The sequence below is a fragment of the Tamandua tetradactyla genome, chromosome 9 (assembly GCF_023851605.1).
Source record: "Tamandua tetradactyla isolate mTamTet1 chromosome 9, mTamTet1.pri, whole genome shotgun sequence".
Taxonomy (NCBI): Eukaryota; Metazoa; Chordata; class Mammalia; order Pilosa; family Myrmecophagidae; genus Tamandua; species Tamandua tetradactyla.
In genome coordinates this window covers 21,856,981-21,869,773 of record NC_135335.1, presented here as the reverse complement: position 1 = coordinate 21,869,773, position 12,793 = coordinate 21,856,981, and the positions used below count along the sequence as shown (strand labels likewise).

The 12,793-nt window shown below is 37.5% G+C and overlaps 1 pseudogene; it reads right to left on the bottom strand.

Annotated features, from left to right (window-relative positions):
• Positions 1-11,031: 11,031 nt before the first annotated feature.
• LOC143645598 (olfactory receptor 5M10-like) lies at positions 11,032-12,029 on the bottom strand (annotated as a pseudogene).
• Positions 12,030-12,793: the final 764 nt, after the last annotated feature.

The following is a 12,793-nucleotide window of genomic DNA, read 5'->3' as shown; positions in this document are numbered from 1 at the left end:
CATGGATGGGTACTTGCTGAATTATTTCATTTAGGTAAAGTATGGTACTAATGAAACAAGAGCAGTTTCAAAACTTGAACAAGCCAGTTAGCATGACAGAGAGAGGAATTCTTCCACATTAGCATAGTGCATCAGTAATTCCAGCTAGTAGCTTTACCAGATGCACACTATAAACCCTGCAAGAAAAGAGACCAGTTAGCACAAATCTTTCACCATGATGTGGTGTACAAGGAGGGTCAATTTAGGATGCTTTATGAATAAAGTATTTAGATCTTTTAAAAGCCATGTACAAACTCTAAATTAACCCAACAGTTTTTCTCATTAAATATTTTTTCAGAATGATGCCTTAAATCAAAACTTTAAAAAAATTTTCTTTATACATGTTACCTGATGATGGATTTAAAACAGAAGTTAGTCTATATATCATAGAAAACCAAAGTTGATGAATTTGTTCAAGAAAAATAGTTTTTGAATTGAAATTGGTGTTAACAAAGGAAAAGAAATTATAAAATAGACCTGAATAACTTTTTTATTAATTAAAAAAATTAACTAACACGACATTTGGAAATCATTCCATTCTACATATGCATTCAGTAATTCTTAATATCATTACATACATGTATGATAATCATTTCTTAGTACATTTGCATCAATTTAGGAAAAGAACTAGCAAAACAACAGAAAAAGATATAGAATGATAATATAGAGAAAAAAATAAAAATAATAATAAAAATAAAAAACAGAAAAAATACGTAAAAAAAGAAAAAGAAAAAAGCAAAAAACACAAACAAACAAACAAAAACTATAGCTCAGATGCAACTTCATTCAGTGTTTTAACATAATTACATTACACTTAGGTAGTATTGTGCTGTCCATTTTTGAGTTTTTGTATCTAGTCCTGTTGCACAGTCTGTATCCCTTCAGCTCCAATTACCCATTATCTTACCCTGTTTCTAACTCCTGATGGTCTCTGTTACCAATGACATATTCCAAGTTTATTCTCAAATGTTGGTTCACATCAGTGGGATCATACCATATTTGTCTTTAAGTTTTTGGCTAGACTCACTCAGCATAATGTTCTCTATGTCCATCCATGTTATTACATGTTTCATAAGTTTATCTTGTCTTAAAGTTGCATAATATTCCATTGTATGTATATACCATGGTTTGTTTAGTCACTCGTCTGTTGATGGACATTTTGGCTGTTTCCATCGCTTTGCAACTGTAAATAACGCTGCTATAAACATTGGTGTGCAAATGTCTGTTTGTGTCTTTGCCCTTAAGTCCTTTGAATAGATACCTAGCAATGGTATTGCTGGGTCATATGGCAATTCTATATTCAGTTTTTTGAGGAACAGCCAAACTGCCTTCCACAGTGGTTGCACCATTTGACATTCCCACCAACAGTGGATAAGTGTGCCTCTTTCTCCGCATCCTCTCCAGCACTTGTGATTTTCTGTTTTGTTGATAATGGCCATTCTGGTGGGTGTGAGATGATATCTCATTGTGGTCTTGATTTGCATTTCTCTAATGGCAAGGGACATTGAGCATCTCTTCATGTGCCTTTTGGCCATTTGTACCTCCTCTTCTGAGAGGTGTCTGTTCAAGTCGTTTTCCCATTTTGTAATAGGGTTGGCTGTCTTTTTGTGGTTGAGTTGAACAATCTCTTTATAAATTCTGGATACTAGACCTTTATCTGATATGTCGTTTCCAAATATTGTCTCTCATTGTGTAGGCTGTCTTTCTACTTTCTTGATGAAGTTCTTTGATGCAAAAGTGTTTAATTTTGAGGAGCTCCCATTTATTTCTTTCTTTCTTCAGTGCTCTTGCTTTAGGTTTAAGGTCCATAAAACCGCCTCCAATTGTAAGTTTCATAAGATATCTCCCAACATTTTCCTCTAACTGTTTTATGGTCTTAGACCTAATGTTTAGATCTTTGATCCATTTTGAGTTAACTTTTGTATAGGGTGTGAGATACGGGTCTTCTTTCATTCTTTTGCATATGGATATCCAGTTCTCTAGGCACCATTTCTTGAAGAGACTGTTCTGTCCCAGGTGAGTTGGCTTGACTGCATTATCAAAAATCAAATGTCCATAGATAAGAGGGTCTATATCTGAGCACTCTATTTGATTCCATTGGTCGATATATCTATCTTTATGCCAGTACCATGCTGTATTGACCACTGTGGCTTCATAATATGACTTAAAGTCAGGCAGCGTGAGACCTCCAGCTTCGTTTTTTTTCCTCAAGATACTTTTAGCAATTCGGGGCACACTGCCCTTCCAGTTAAATTTGCTTATTGGTTTTTCTATTTCTGAAAAATAAGTTGTTGGGATTTTGATTGGTATTGCATTGAATCTGTAAATCAATTTAGGAAGAATTGACATCTTGACTATATTTAGTCTTCCAATCCATGAACATGGTATGCCCTTCCATCTATTTAGGTCTTCTGTGATTTCTTTTAACAGTTTTTTGTAGTTTTCTTTGTATAGGTCTTTTGTCTCTTTAGTTAAATTTATTCCTAAGTATTTTATTCCTTTATTTGCAATTGTGAATGGAATTCGTTTCTTGATTTCCCCGTCAGCTTGTTCATTGCTAGTGTATAGAAACGCTACAGATTTTTTAATGTTGATCTTGTAACCTGCCACTTTGCTGTACTCATTTATTAGCTCTAGTAGTTTTGTTGTGGATTTTCCCAGGTTTTCGATGTATAGTATCATATCATCTGCAAACAGTGATAGTTTTACTTCTTCTTTTCAAATTTTGATGCTTTGCATTTCTTTTTCTTGTTTAATTGCTCTGGCTAGAACCTCCAACACGATGTTGAATAACAGTGGTGATAATGGACATCTTTGTCTTGTTCCTGATCTTAAGGGGAAAGTTTTCAATTTTTCCCCATTCAGGATGATATTAGCTGTGGGTATTTCATATATTCCCTCTATCATTTTAAGGAAGTTCCCTTGTATTCCTATCTTTTGAAGTGTTTTCAACAGGAAAGGATGTTGAATCTTGTCAAATGCCTTCTCTGCATCAATTGAGATGATCGTGTGATTTTTCTGCTTTGATTTGTTGATATGGTGTATTACATTAATTGATTTTCTTATGGTGAACCATCCTTGCATACCTGGGATGCATCCTACTTGGTCATGATGTATAATTCTTTTAATGTGTTGTTGGATACGATTTGCTAGAATTTTATTGAGGATTTTTACATCTATATTCATTAGAGAGATTGGTCTGTAGATTTCTTTTTTTGTAATATCTTTGCCTGGTTTGGGTATGAGGGTTATGTTGGCTTCATAGAATGTATTAGATAGCTTTCCCTCCACTTTGATTTTTTTGAAGAGTTTGAGGAGAGTTGGTACTAATTCTTTCTCGAATGTTTGATAGAATTCACATGTGAAGCCGTCTGGTCCTGGACTTTTCTTTTTAGGAAGTTTTGAATGACTGATTCAAAATCTTTACTTGTGATTGCTTTGTTGAGGTCATCTATTTCTTCTTGAGTCTAAGTTGGTTGTTCATGCCTTTCCAGGAACCCGTCCATTTCATCTACATTGTTGTATTTATTAGTGTAAAGTTGTTCATAGTATCCTGCTATTACCTCCTTTATTTCTGTGAGGTCAGTGGTTATGTCTCCTCTTCCATTTCTGATCTTATTTATTTGTGTCCTCTCTCTTCTTCTTTTTGTCAATCTTGCTAAGGGCCCATCAATCTTATTGATTTTCTCATAGAACCAACTTCTGGTTTTGTTGATTTTCTCAATTGTTTTCATGTTCTCAATTTCATTTATTTCTGCTTTAATCTTCATTATTTCTTATTTCTTTCCTTTTGCTTGCTTTGGGGTTATTTGCTGTTTTTCTCCAGTTCTTCCAAGTGGACAGTTAAATCCTGAATTTTTGCCTTTTGTTCTTTTCTGAAATAGGCATTTAGGGCAATAAATTTCCCGGTTAGCACTGCCTTTGCTGTATCCCACAGGTTTTGATATGTTGTGTTTTCGTTTCCATTCCCCTCGAGATATTTACTAATTTCTCTTGCAATTTCTTCGTTGACCCACTCGTTGTTTAATAGTGTGTTATTGAGCCTCCACGTATTTGTGAATTTTCTGGCACTCTGCCTATTATTGATTTCCAACTTCATTCCTTTATGATCCGAGAAAGTTTTGTGTATGATTTCAATCTTTTTGAATTTGTTAACACTTGCTTTGTGATCCAGCATATGGTCTATCTTTGAGAATGTTTGATGAGCACTTGAGAAAAAGGTGTATCCTGCTGTTGTGGGATGTAATGTCCTACAAATGTCTGTTAAGTCTAGCTCATTTATTGTAATATTCAAATTCTCTATTTCTTTATTGATCCTCTGTCTAGATGTTTTGTCCATTGATGAGAGTGGGGAATTGAAGTCTACAACTATTATGGTATATGTGTCTATTTCCCTTTTCAGTGATTGCAGTGTATTCCTCACATATTTTGGGGCATTCTGGTTCAGTGGGTAAATATTTATGATTGTTATGTCTTCTTGTTTAATTGTTCCTTTTATTAGTAGATACTATCCTTCTTTGTCTCTTTTAACTGTTTTACATTTGAAGTCTAATTTGTTGGGTATTAGTATAGCTACTCCTGCTCTTTTCTGGTTGTTATTTGCATGAAATATCTTTTCCCAACCTTTCACTTTCAACCTATGTTTATCTTTGGGTCTAAGATGTGTTTCCTGTAGACAGCATATAGAAGGATTCTGTTTTTTAATCCATTCTGCCAGCCTATGTCTTTTGATTGGGGAATTCAGTCCATTGACATTTAGTATTATTACTGTTTGGATAATACTTTCCTCTAACATTTTGCCTTTTGTATTATATATGTCATATCTGGTTTTCCTTCTTTCTACACTCTTCTCCATACCTCTCTCTTCTGTCTTTTCATATCTGACTCTAGTGCTCTGCCGGGATAGCCGCAGCCGGGCTGCTTCGCGGCCAGAACCCTGGGTGAGAGGGGGCGAGCTCGCTGGGTGTAAACCTGAGGTAAGCAGAACCTAGCCGTCTCAGCTAGGGGACTGAAGGACTTGAGCCAAAGGCCAATTAATCAGCACAAAGCTTTTTTATTGTTACATTGTATAAGCTATAAGTACTGAGGGGGCTCAAGTGCACAAAAGACCCCAAGGCTTCAGGGAGCTCAGGTTATATACAGTTGCACAGGGGGAGGAGTAGGGGAGAGGGTAGGGGGTTTGGAGAGCCAATTACACAAGCTAAAAGGTAGTTGCTAGGCAAGGGCGGCAGAAGAGGGTTAGAGGCAAGGACAGAATAACAGGAAGGCTTGTAGTTTTGAGATAAGCTACTGAGATGGGAGGTTTACGATGAGAGGGGGAAGGGAGAACAGTGAGTTAGGCTACAGACATGAGAGGCAGGGAGAGAATACGGAAATGATTAAAAAGATTTTTTAAGTATGGTTAGGCTCCAATCCCTGAGAAATATGCCACAGTGCTCCCTTTAGCATTTCTTGCAGAGCTGGTCCCTTGGTCACAAATTTTCTCAGTGACTTTTTGTCTGAAAATATTTTAATTTCTCCCTCATTTCTGAAGGACAATTTTGCTGGATATAGAAGTCTTGGCTGGCAATTTTTCTCTTTTAGTAATTTAAATATATCATCCCACTGTCTTCTAGCTTCCATGGTTTCTGCTGAGAAATCTACACATAGTCTTATTGGGTTTCCCTTGTATGTGACGGATTGTTTTTCTCTCGCTGCCTTCAAGATCCTCTCTTTCTCTTTGACCTCTGACATTCTAACTAGTAAGTGTCTTGGGGAACGCCTATTTGTGTCTAATCTCTTTGGGGTGTGCTGCACTTCTTGGATCTGTAATTTTAGGTCTTTCATAAGAGTTGGGAAATTTTCAGTGATAATTTCTTCCATTAGTTTTTCTCCTCCTTTTCCCTTCTCTTCTCCTTCTGGGATACCCACTACACATTTATTTGTACGGTTCACATTGTCCTTGAGTTCCCTGATACCTTGTTCAAATTTTTCCATTCTTTTCCGGATAGTTTCTGTTTCTTTTTGGAATTCAGATGTTTCATCTTCCAAATCACTAATTCTATCTTTTGTTTCTTTAAATCTGTCGTTGTAGGTATCCATTGTTTTTTCCATCTTTTCTACTTTATCTTCCACTTCCATAAGTTCTGTGATTTGTTTTTTCAGTTTTTCTATTTCTTCTCTATGTTCAGCCCATGTCTTCTTCATGTCCTCCCTCAATTTATCGATTTCGTTTTTGAAGAGGTTTTCCATTTCTGTTCATATATTCAGCATTAGTTGTTTCAGCTCCTGTATCTCATTTGAACTATTGTTTTCTTCGTTTGACTGGGCCATATGTTCAATTTTCTGAGCGTGATCTGTTATCTTCTGCTGGCGTCTGGGCATTTAGTCAGATTTCCCTGGGTGTTCGACCCCACAGGTTGAAAGATTTTTCTGTGCAATCTCTGGGTTCTGTTTTTCTTACCCTGCCCAGTAGGTGGCGCTCGTGGCACGCGTTTGTCTATGGGTTCCACCAGTGAAAGTTGCTGTGGGTCCTTTAACTCTGGAAAATTCTCACCGTAGGGGAGGTTTGGCAGCCGAAGCGTCTTGGAAGAATGCTAGCCGGCCTGGGGTTCCGAATGCGGGGAGGGTCGCCGGCCGCCGCAGCACGGGAGAGCGTCCGGCCGAATTAGCTAGTCGGCCCGGGGCACCAAGCGTGGCGGGAGGGCGCCAGCTGTCGCAGCCCGGGAGAGTGCACTATTCCCAGCCAACGGGGGAGTCACGTGTTTGGAAGGGATCCCCCGGTCACTGTTCTCCGCAGTCTGGGGATTTCCGACCCAACTATCTCAGTTGTTCCGGGGGGGCCTCGTGTGTTGGGGGCACCAGCTGCCACGGCCTAAGGGGACCACCTGTCCAATTCTACCAGCTGGCCTGGGAAGGTGGAAGGGAGGGGCTCCGGTCACTTGCCTTCCCACCCAGGAAAGCCCATGCCCCTTGGTGATCTCACCGGAGGTGGTTCTCCCAGATAGTCAGTCATTCCAGGATGGGGTACGCCATCCCTTTGATCTCCCTCGTGGCTCCGGGAGCTGCTCTGTATTATCTCCACTCCCCCAGTAGCTGTTCTGGAGCAGGAAAGGTGAGGGCGGCAAGGCTGTAGAGGCTGGTGGTGGAGGAGCCAGTGAAGGCGGGGGAAGAGGGCACCGTGGTGGTTGGAGAGCGGCCGGAGCAGGAGGGGGAGGAGGGGGGAGAAGGAGGGCGGGCGGGTCGGCTGCTGTGGGGCGCGGGCACCGCGCGGCAGGCTGGCGGAGAAAGAGAGCCCCTTATGATCATTTCAAGAAGTCAAACTTAGGTGTGAGTTTTGGCATGATAGAGTGACAAAACTATAGTTTAAAAAGCTGAATAACTTGTTAGTACAGTATAAAATTGTGCTCCTTTGAATATATTTGTGATTACTGTAAATAAATGTTAGATTACCTCAAAATCCAAAAATATTTTCCCCAAATTAAGTGCCTGATAACCTGTCAGAAATTACATTTTCCTTTATGCATGTTGTGTGTGTGTGTTTGTTTAAGGTTGTAAGTTGAAGAGTAAAAATAAAATGTCCTGTCTATCTAAAGACTATCATGACTAATCCATTAATGGCTTTGTTAAGTGCTGTTTTACTCAAAACTTACTATAAAATGTTATTTCATACTAAAATACCCTACTTATTACAATTAACATTTTAGGAGTGTAATAGGTAAAATTAATCACAGTTTTATTTTAGTGGGTCTCATAGGCTTTCACCATCCTTTAAACTGCTGTGGACTTTTTGTCTTGACTTGAAAGCAAGGACAGAGAAACACTTGAAAGAGATGTTTTGTTGGTTTCTTTTTCCCATTCCAGAATTTGTGAGCAAATCATATTTTGCTTCACATTTACAGTCATTATCACATTGTTGTATGACTTATGTTTCTGTGCTATCAAATATAAGTAAAACTATCAACTGTGCCATTCTGCTGTTTAAATGGGAATTATTGGCCTCCTTGACCCTAAATAAAAGGGCTGATATTTTAAGCTGACAATTTTATTCTAAATTAATCCATTCTGTTTTTTTTAAATTTAATTGAATATTTTGCTTGTTAAATGAATTTTTTAAAAAAATGGAAATTTTTGTTTACTCATGAAAAAAGAGCATGATACTGGCATAAAGGTAGAGATAATGATCATTGGAATTGAATTGAGAGTTCAGAAATACAACTCAGACATGTGGTCACTTGATTTTTGAAGGGGCTCCCAAGTCTACTTAACTGGTAGAATAAATGATATTCATATCCAAAAGAATGAATGAGGTATGTTATTTCACCACATATACAAAAATAACTCAAAATGGATTAAAGATTTAAATATAAGAGACAGTATCATAAAACTCCTTGAAGAAAATGTATGGAAATAATTATAATATCTAGTGAGTGGTGGTGATTTCTTAGGCCTTACTCCCAGAACACAGGCAATGAAGAAAAAAATAGAGAAACGGTGTAGGAGCCAAAGGGTTAAAAGAAAACCTGCGGAATTTATTAGGAGTGACTGGCTTCAAAGTGGCCTTGAGGAGGTCTGCTGCAAACAGCGAGCTCCCAGCATGAGCCTTATCTGGGGATGAAGGGGAAGAACATGGTCTGCAAGCAGACTTGTTTTGTTTCTACTTTTGGACATGAAGTATGGAATGTTCCCTTTTTGCTACCCAGATATCCAGGAGGCTAGATTGAAAGTAACAAGAGAACGAGAGAGTAATATACTGAAAAAACAGGCTTGGTCAGCAAAAGAGCTATGAGAAATGATATAAAATAAAGCAGCTGGAGCTCTTCGGGGCTGCAGCCATCTTGTCTGTCTTCTATGTGTGTCTGTGTGACTCATTCCTCGAGAAGTGTCCACGTCTGTGTCATTCATTTCACACGGGTTGCTGAAAGACTGCAACAAAACGGGACATTTTCAAAACTGAATACTTCTGTACTTCAAACGGCTTTTTCAAAAATGTGAAAACGCAGCCTACTCCATGGTTGAATATGTTTGGAAACCACATATCTGACAATGTTTTGATATCCAGAATATATAAGTAATTCCTATAATTCAACAATGAAAAGATAAACAACCCAAGTTAAATATGAGTAAAAGACATGAAAAGATATTTTTCTAAGGAGGAAATACAAATGGTTTAAAAGTATATGAGGGGCAGACCAGGATGGCTCAGCAGCCAGAGTTCTCACCTGCCATGTTGGAGACCTGGGTTCAATTCCCGGTGCCTGCTCAGGCTAAAAAAAGTATATGAAAAGATGCTCAGCTTCAGTAGCAACTAGGAAAATGCAAATCAAAACCAAGTTGCCATTTCACATCTTCTACTTTGGCCACCATAAACAAATAAATTTACAAGTGTTGGAGTGGATGTGGAGAAATAGAAAAGGTTTTCACTGCTGTTGGGAATATAGAAAGGTCCAGCTGCTATGGAAGACAGCTTGGTTATTCTTAAGGAGTTAAGAACTGAACTACAGTATGAGATGTCAATTTTGCTACTAGGTATATACCCAAAAGAAATGAAAGCAGAAATGCAAAGAGACATTTGCACAGCAATGTTCATGAAGGCTGCATTTACAATTGCCAAAAGATGGAAACAACCCAAGTATCCATATAACTGAACAATGGATAAACAACAACATATGGTGTATACATATAATAGAATATTATCTGGCAGTGAGAAAAAATGAAGTTGTGCAGCATGTGACAACATAGATGAAGCCTGAGGACATTATGGTGAGTGAAATAAGTTCGACACAAAAGGACCATTATTGCATGATTGTACTAAGAACTAATTATGATAAGTAAACTCATATAGTTAAAACCTAGAATATAGGTTAACAAGATATAGAATGAGAGTAGAGAATGGGGAGTGGATGCTTAATCTGTACAGAATTTTCAACAAGGTTGAATAAGTATTTGGAAATGGATACCAGTGATGCTAGCATGCTATGGTGAGTGTAATTAAAAGCATTGAATTATGTGTGTGACTATGTTTTATTTTCATGTGTGTCTATGTTTGAAAGGGGAAATTTAGTAATGTATCTCACTAGAAGGAAATCTAGAGGATGAGACATGGGGCTGTATAAGACTGAATCCTGTGGTGGAGATTGACTGTGATTAATATTATAAATATAAATATAAAAATATTCTGTCATAAACTAGAACAAATGTATGGCCATAGTATAATATATGGGAAAATACTAACAAACTATGGATTATAGTTAACAATAGTATTTAATATTTTTCACCAATAGCAGCACATGTACCACACCGATGCTAGGGGTCAATAATTTGGAAGGTAGATGAGGGGTATTTTTTTGAGTAATGAAAATGTTCTGAAATTGATTGTGGTGATTAATGCACAACTATGAAGTGGTATAGGAACTGCTAATTTCATACTTTGGATGGATTGTATATTATGAGTATATATCTCAATAAAATGCTTTAAAAAGGCTTATGAGTACTGGCAATACAGGAAGTATCATTCTAATGATAGAGAATCATCATTAGAAAAATAATCTCAGATACATCCAAAAAAATAAAATTTCTATAAAAAATGAAAACACATCTACTGTGGTTGGCAGAATTCTGGAGAATAGATTGGAAATTATTAAGCATTATTAAATATAATAAGTTGCCATTGCCATGGAATTTCCTAATTCTTGTTCAGAACTTCACACAAATATGACCACTAAAGATGGAGTCATCTGCTGTTTTTTGGTTATATAGAGCAGTGATTGTACCTTCTGGGTTGTCTTTGAAATTTTATGAGCTTGTGTGTGTGTGTAAGTGTTCTAAATTCCCGAGATGACACCATAAACTCTAACAAAAAATGCAAAAATGCTATACATTGTTCCAACTTCTGTAAGTGAATTAATAAAGGCAAAATTACTCAATGATAGAAAATGACTTGGTAATTTGAGATGTTGCCTAATAGGTCAGATAATGAAGTTATATTACAAGCCTGCATCCAAAATCCCTTCCTTATTTGGCAAAAAATTTCTTTGGAAAAACTTCCCTTAGTAATCTTTTAACATCTTTGTTCCTCAGGCTATAGATGAAAGGATTATACATAGGGCTTTCAAAAATATAAAAAAAAAACAGCTACAATTTTCCCCTATTGTACAGATGTCTCAGAAGGGGGCCTCAAATACATGCATAGCAGAGTTCCATAAAAGATGGTGACAGACATCAGATGGGACCCACAGGTGGAGAAGGCTTTGTGCCTCTCCTCAGCTGAGCAGATGCCCAGGATGGCTGTGAAGATGAAAATATAAGAGACAAGGATGATGGTGAGAGAACAGGTGAGGTTGAAACCAGCCACCACAAACCTGGCAGTTTCTTTGGCACAGGTGTCTGAGCAGGCGAGGACTAATAGAGGTGGGTCTGCACAGTAAAAGGGGTTGATCTCATCGGGTCCACAGAAGGACAGATGCAGCATCAGGACGGTGTGGACAAGACCATTTGCAAAGCTGTAAATATAGGGAGCAGTGACCAGAGAGGAGCAGATGCGTGTGGACATCTTATTCTCATACAACAAAGGCTTAAAGATGGCCATGCAGTGGTCATAAGCTATTACCATCAGCATATAATAATCTGTGATCACCAGGGCGATGAAAAAGTTGAATTGTATAAAACAACCAATGAAGGAAATGGTTTTTCTCTTGGATGAGAGATTAACTAGCATCTGAGGAGTGACAGTGGTGGAATAACAGACATCTACAAAGGACAGGTGACTGAGGAAGAAATACATTGGGGTGTCAAGTTTTGAATCACTTGTGATTAACAAAATCATGGTCATGTTGTCAATTACTGTGATAAGATAAATCACTAGGAAAACCCCAAAAAGGAGAGGTTGCAAATCAGCTCTGTCAGTCCCAGGAAAAAAAAAACTCAGTTTCAGGTGTGTAGCTTTTCTTTAACGTTGTATTTTCTTGGCTTCTAATGAAGTCTAAAGTAAAGGAAATAATATTCACTAGCATGTTGTCTTTTATCCATTACCTCCATCATGTCCTCTGATACTCCTTCTATCAATCATGTAATTATATGTGACATAAAGAAAGAGACCAGTAAGCATGTGATGTGTATTTTAAACATCTAAACTGATGTAGAGCTCTTTATGTATAAAGTAACTTACCTTTTTTTAGTGGCACTATTTCTTGAACTCTTTATATTGGTCCATTTACAATTTCCTTGGACATATGAATGAAAACAGTGCTTTTCTTTGAGATTGCAACCTTTTGTTTTGCACAATATCACTTCATGGGATTTTAAAGTATTAGATACCCATTTGTATTTGTATCTAAATGAATGAATTTGGGTGTAAATGAAACTGATATAAGATGCATAATCCTATAGAACTTGGATCTCCTTTTCTGCATCCTGAATGTGTTCAAGTGTTTCCTCACCTTGCAATGTGGATCCATCTTCCCCTGACTATTTTACTTTGGTTTACTCTCTTAGCAACAAACCCTATTCAATTTTTAGGATGCAGTTCAAATATCCTCAGTTTTACTGAATGAAGCTGCATGTGAGAATGATAGAGGGAGGAGGGCTGGGGGCATATTGAAATCAGAAAGATAGATGTTAAAGATTGAGATTGTATAATCTAGGAATGCCTAGAGGGTATAATAACAGTGCAATGTACAAGGTACATTTTTAAAAATGTTTTTGCATGAGGAAGAACAAAGGAATGTCGTTATTGCAGGGTACTGAAAATGATGGCAATTAATATTTTAAAATGTCA